We start from the raw sequence: 6,908 nt of genomic DNA, 5'->3' as shown, positions 1-6,908 counted from the left end.
TGAGTAAGATCCTGCCAGAGCAACTTTACACAGGAAAGAAAAAAAAAGAGAAACTCTGGATTTAACACACACACACACACACACACACACACACACACACACAGCTAAATTAAGCCCCTAGGGAGTGGACTGTAAATACCAAACAAAAGTAAAAGGATATTTTTAAAGGCTGAAAAAAAAAAGTGTGCCAACTCAAAATTCTATATCCAGCAAAAAAGTCTTTCAAGAATAAAGGTAAAATAGACATTCTTAGATAAAAGATAAGAGAATTCACAGATTTGCACATGACAATTGCTAAAGAAAGTCCCACAGGCTGAAGGGAAATAATACCAGGTGGAAACTTAGATCCTTAGGAGTAAAAGACCATCAGTGGGTAAGTGTGAAGGTCTGTTATTTTCTTCTTAATTTCATTACATGTGTCACTCTTTTTAAAATCTTTTTCAATTTTTAAAAAAATTGTTCATGTTTTTATTTATTTTTGAAGGAGAGAGACAGAGCATGAGTGGGGGAGGAGCAGAGAGAGAGGGAGACATAGAATTTGAAGCAGGCTCCAGGCTCTAAGCTGGCAGCGCAGAGCCCTATGCGGGGCTCGCACTCACGAACTGTGAGATCATGACCTGAGCCAAAGTTGGACGCTTAACTGACTGAGCCACCCAGGCGCCCCTAAAAAAATTTTTTTTAATGTTTATTTTTTTTGAGAGAGACAGAGTGTGAGTGGCGGAAGGGCAGAGAGAGCCTGACATGGGGCTTGAACTCACGAACTATGAGATCATGACCTGAGCTGAAGTGGGATGCTAAACTGACTGAGCCACCCAGGCACCCCTATATGTGTGACTCTTTAAAGTAAAAGCAACGACATTGTCTTGTGGGGTCAATAAGATGTATCTAGGAATCCATCTAGCACTATAATATATCGGAGAGGGGATAGATGGGTCTATATGTGACAAGTTTTCTACATTTAGTATGGAACAGTACTGGGTAAATGTAAGAATGAATAATGTAATCCCTAGAACACACACACACACACACACACACACACACACACAATGGAAAGAAGTATAGTTAAAAAGCCAGCAGAAAACTTAAAAAAAAAAAATCTTTAAATAGAAAGAAAAAGAGGCAGGAAAGGAAGAACAGAGAACAAAAAATAGAGGGGACAAACAGAAACAAAGTATTAGGACTAGAAGGGAACTGCCTCACTTGATAAGTCACCTACAAAAACTCTACAACTAACATCGTACTCCATGGTGAAAGACGAGAGACTTTCTTCTAGAAAATCAGGAACAAGGCAAAGATGTCCACTTTCAGCTTTCTGATTCAACCCAGGACTAGAGGTCCTAGCTGGTGTAGTGAGACACAAAATAAAGGGCATACAGATTGGAGACAATCAAATAAAATTGTCTTTGTTTACATAGGCAAGCAATTATGTGCATAGAAAAATCCCAAGGAAACTACAAAAACAGAAATGAAAACTGGTAAGTAAATTTAAGAAGGTTGAAGTTTGCTGTATACAAATCAACAGTGTCTATACAGTAGCAACGAACAATTGGAAAAATTGTCAGCCGACAGACATGTAAGGACACGGTCACAATTCTGAGTCTGTACAACGCGTAGCTAGAGTCACTCACTGGAATAGTTATTTATTTAAAAAGATTTTTTGGGGGGTACCTGGGTGGCTCAGTCGGTTGAGCGTCCGACTTCAGCCAGGGCACGATCTCGCGGTCCGTGAGTTCGAGCCCCGCGTCAGGCTCTGGGCTGATGGCTCAGAGCCTGGAGCCTGCTTCACATTCTGTGTCTCCCTCTCTCTCCGCCCCTCCCCCGTTCATGCTGTGTCTCTCTCTCTGTCTCAAAAATAAATAAACGTTAAAAAAAAAATTAAAAAAAAACAAAAAGATTTTTTTTAATTTTGGGGCACCTGGGTGGCTCAGTCGGTTGAGCATCCGACTCTTGATTTTGGCTCAGGTCATGATCTCACGTTTGTTTCAAATAAACACTAAAAAAAAAAAAAAAGATTTTTTTTTAATTTTTAACTAATCTACACCCAAGGTGGGGCTCAAACTCATGACCCCAAGATCAAGAGTTGCATGTTCTACCAACTGAGCCAGCCAGATGCTCCATATTATTATTTAAAATTTTTTTAATGTTTTATTTATTTCTGAGAGAGAGAGAGACAGAGCACGAGTCTCGGGGAGGGACAGAGAGAGAGGGAGACACAGAATCCGAAGCACGCTCCAGGCTCTGAGCTGTCAGCACATAATCTGATGTGGGGCTTGAACCTACAAACTGTGAGATCATGACCTGAGCTGAAGTGGGACGCTTAACCGACTGAGCCACCCAAGTTGCCCCCCCCTTTAAAAAATTTTATTCAATAATTAACTCATATACCCCTTTAAATGACGAATCACTAAATTTTATTCCTGAAATCGTTACTACAATATATGTTTTCTAACTTGTATTTAAATGAGAAAAATAAGTCATATACCCCATAAGGAGCGAGTTGGAGAGGGAGAGAGAGAATTTTAAGCAGATTTCACATTCATCGAGGAACCCAATGCGGGGTTCAGTCCTACAACCCTGGGATCATGACCTGACCGGAAATCAAGAGTCAGCAGCCCAGGCACCCCAGTTGTCTGATTCTTAATGTTGCAAAAGACAATCTGCAACAACCTGTAAACACAGGTTGAACAAAATGTTGGGGCTATATCCATGGAAATTACTTAGGGATTGTAAGTGAAATGAAAGGCAACTCCAAATAAAGCAAACGGTTATGTATGTTTAGTGCATGTAGTAAGTGCCTAAATTTGAAATAAAGAGGTAGTGAAAGAATTTTTCTTTTTTTCTCTGAAAGAATTTCTTTTATCAAAGAAACAGTTTGAGTGAGGACACTCCCTGGGTGTCCTATGAGGAGGGAAATTGGCTGCTATCCCCAGAACCCTCATGTGGTCCCGGTCCCCCCCATCGGAGGCCTTCCCCCATCCCAGAGGGCGCTGGCCCTGCTGCTGTGAGGTCCCGCTGCGCCCTCTGGTGGGCAACAAGATGCCTGCTTGGAGAATATTCACATACCAGAATCTTCGAGGTGAGCAGGGCCTGGGATACCGTCAGGTCCTACTCCCTCATTTGTATGCAAAGTTTAAACTGGCTTCTAACAAAAAATGCCTCTTCACTGTATAAAACTTCGAATATTTTAAATTTAGAGAAACAATATCACTTACTCCATGACCCAGACACAAACATTTTAACATTAGAGCATGTTCCCTTTGATTGTTTCTTTTCCTTATTTTCATCCATTCATGAAATGCTATCCCGGCTTTTTTTTTACATTAACACTATACAATGAGAATTTCCCCAAGTCATTGAAATTCTTTTGTAAGCATCCTTTCTAATGGGTGCGTGGCCTTAGACATGCCTAATGACAGTACAGCTGCCCAGTCCGGATACAAATGAGGAGACACAAATCATATTTATGGCAAAATCATGGTGATGGTGGCACAAGATGATGAATACGCTGAAAACATTGAATTGTATAATTGATTAAAAATTTTTTTAAAATGTTTTATTTATTTTTGAGAGAAAGACAGCATGAGCAGGTGAGGGGCAGAGAGAGGGGGAGACACAGAATCCAAAGACAGGCTCTGGGCTCCAGGCTGGCAGCACAGAGCCTGACATGGGGCTCGAGCTCACGAACCGTGAGATCATGACCTGAGCCAAAGTCGGACGCTTAACCAACTGAGCCACCCAGGCGCCCCTGAATTGTCTACTTTAAATGGATGAGTTGTTACAGTATGTGAATTAGATATCTCAGTAACACTTTTTTTTTTAATTTTTTTTTCAACATTTATTTATTTTTGGGACAGAGAGAGACAGAGCATGAACGGGGGAGGCGCAGAGAGAGAGGGAGACACAGAATTGGAACCAGGCTCCGAGCCATCAGCCCAGAGCCCGACGCGGGGCTCGAACTCACGGACCGCGAGATCGTGACCTGGCTGAAGTCGGACGCTTAACCGACTGCGCCACCCAGGCGCCCCTCAGTAACATTTTTAAAAAACATATTAGGAGGGGGAGTAAGCAGCTACATAGAAATACGGGGGTTCATAAGCATATTACCTCTACCTTTGTGTACGCTTCGAATTTTCTAAAAGAAAAAGTTGGATGCAATATTTCCAAGATTTCTCAGAGGTGCTTACCCAAATGCTCTCTGGCCTCCCCCAGTTCATGGACTCAGAGACGGCTCTCTGTCCGCTAGACGGGATGGGGCAGGGCTGCTGCCCACACCTCCCCCGCCACTTCAGGCCCCTTTTGCCATCTTTCTACTCCGTTGACCTCTCTGCCCCACTCGCGGCCTGCTCCGCTAACCCCTGCCAACCTCGGGCCTCTACCAGGCTGTGTCCCCCGCCCTGCCCCCTACCTCCCTCACCGTACTTCCTGGCTGTGTCCTGCCAGCCATCTTCCAGAAACCTCAGCCTAAGAGCTAAGAAGTTCTGACTCTAAGCGAGGCTGCGTTCCTTCCTACATGGCTCCTGAGGCCCAAGCAAATCAAGGGCTATATGCATCTGGGCACTTGTGTGGGGTCCCTGGGAGGTTGGCCAACCGTTCAAAAGCCCTGGAGAGACTCCGGAACAATTTACAAAAGTTAGGAAATGGGTCCAACAGGTTAGGCGGTTCTGCCCGACGTCTCACACCAGTGTGGTCCCTGACTCAGCCCCAATCCAGAGCTTCTAGGGCTTTGGGCATGGAAGATGAAGGGTGGCCCGGGGGAGAGAAGATTGGAGGAGGCACCACCGAAGGCACGAAGGGACAAGCAGGGCTGGCGAGGAGGAAGGGCGACTCGTGACGCACGGTGGGAGCGCAAGCGCCGCCGCAGGGACTTGGCGACCAGGTGGATGTAAGTAAGGGTTACGGAGATTTCCAGATTGGGGGGCCAGGTGAAAGGTGTTTTTCCTTAGTCGGGATAGAAGATAAAGGAGGAGCAAGTGCTAGCCGGCTTGTTGAAATGGAAGGTCTCTGAATGCCGCTGGAGGGGTGAGGGCGCCTGGCTGGAAGCTGAGGTCCAGAGCTGAGGTGGGACGGTACACGGGGCGTCTACATCCGGGGCTCACAGGTGTCCCTTGGGGATGGGGTGACCACATGGCCCAGTCCTGGTTTGCACTCTGTCCTAGAGTCTGGTTTATGCCTCTCGTTCCAGTTAGCACCTCTTTCACTCTCAAAAGTGTCCTCGTTCGGGTGACAAATTATATGGCCGTCCTACTCAAGAGAGGGCCTGCGGGGAGGGAAAGAAAAGCGACTAAGCCAGGCTCCTTTCCCTCACTTCCTTCTTTTGGCCTCCTCATCCTCCCGCCTTCATCCCCTCCTTAGGCACTCGTATTTCCCCCTTTCTCTACCTCCTCCTTCCCTTCTGCCCTGTCTCTCTTTCCCACTTTCCCAGGAAAGAACTCACCCCCACCCCCACAGACCACCCCAAGTCACAACTCTGGTGGCTGAAGGAAGAGCGAGCCGGGGGACCCCCTGCCCAGGCTGCGCAGTGGACAGCGGGCCTGGGGCGAGGCGGCCGGGGCGGGACAGGGAGCGGGGCCGGCGGGGTTGTGGGGTTAGCCCCGGCTGGAGGCCTGCTTCCTAGTCCTAGTCCGGCTTTCCTGTTTTGTTGTCTCGGAGCGAAGCATCCTGCCCTTGGAGTCTCCCGTTCTGACCTCCGCAAAAATGGAGATTGAACAAGTGACCTGGCGTGAATCTTTGCAAGGAGAAGTTGTGTTCATCTTATTTGATGCCAATTTTTATGGTGGTCGGGTCACACGATGTGGGAGGTTAGTCACCTTGAAGAGATGGTTGGTGTTGAATGTGTGGGGGTGGAGTGGGGGGGGGCTCCCTGGGTGCAGAGGCTGAGAACTAGCGTCCATGGGGCCCTTTAAGGACCAACCTAGGGCCCACGGCCCCTCGGGAGCCCTGCACCAGCCCCTGGTCACCTGCAGAAGGCGGGCAGACACATTGAGGGCCAAGGGGGTCCTCTGTCAGGGTGGCCCTGCTGAAGTCACCGCAGCCTCTGAGAAGGGGCTTCCCAAGAGGAACTCCGGAGCTGGAGCCACGAGGGGTTGGGAGGAGGAGGTGAGGACAGCAGAAAAGGAAGCAGGACTTCAGGGCCTGAGAGCGGTGACGAGGGGTTCGGTAACTGCCTGAGAGAGAGGACTCCACCAACGGTCACCCGCCCGGAGCTGTCCCCTCCTGGGCAGAGCGGGAGCAGTTCACACTGCGTGTGTGTGTGTGTGTGTGTGTGTGTGTGTGTGTGTGTGTGTGTGTGTGTTCTGGAGCTCTCTGGCCCCCAGGACTTGGGAAAAGCGGTAAGAAGGCAGGGGGAACCTGGCAAGTGCTCTTTAGTTGGGGTTCAGGGGGGTGAGTACCGGGAAGGTAGTCGGTTTTGAAGCCAAACCAGAATTCAAGGCCGAGCTGCCACTTGACCTCTCTGAGCCTCAGTTTGCTCATCAGCAAAATGGGGTTCATGAGGCGGCCTCGCAGGCTGTTTGAAGCCGGCGGTGATAAATGCCCTGGAGACCACGACCGCAGCTGCCGAAGATCAGGAGCTTCAGGGGCCGGGGCAGGGCCGGCGGCGACTCCAGGAGGCCACCGCACGAGGGGCTGAGGAGAGGCGCCGCTGCCGGTGGGGAAAGGGGGTCCAGATCCACCCGCCGGGGTGCAGGAGGCTGACCCCCGCCGCGCCCCCGCCCCGGAGGTGCCGCCGCGCGTCTTCCTTTTCCCTCCAGGCGCGCGCCCGGGGTTCTCCGAGTCGGGCTGTCACCTGGACGCCCGGGCAGAGGGGCGGGCGCGCGGGGTCGGGCGGGGAGGCGGGACTTGGCGGCGGGCGCGGGCCGGGGGGTGGGGCGAGGGCCGGGGGGCGGGGGCCGGCGCCCCGCGGGGAGGCC

This window comes from Prionailurus viverrinus, chromosome A3, assembly GCF_022837055.1.
Source record: "Prionailurus viverrinus isolate Anna chromosome A3, UM_Priviv_1.0, whole genome shotgun sequence".
Classification (NCBI taxonomy): domain Eukaryota; kingdom Metazoa; phylum Chordata; class Mammalia; order Carnivora; family Felidae; genus Prionailurus; species Prionailurus viverrinus.
This window is presented reverse-complemented; position numbering follows the sequence as displayed.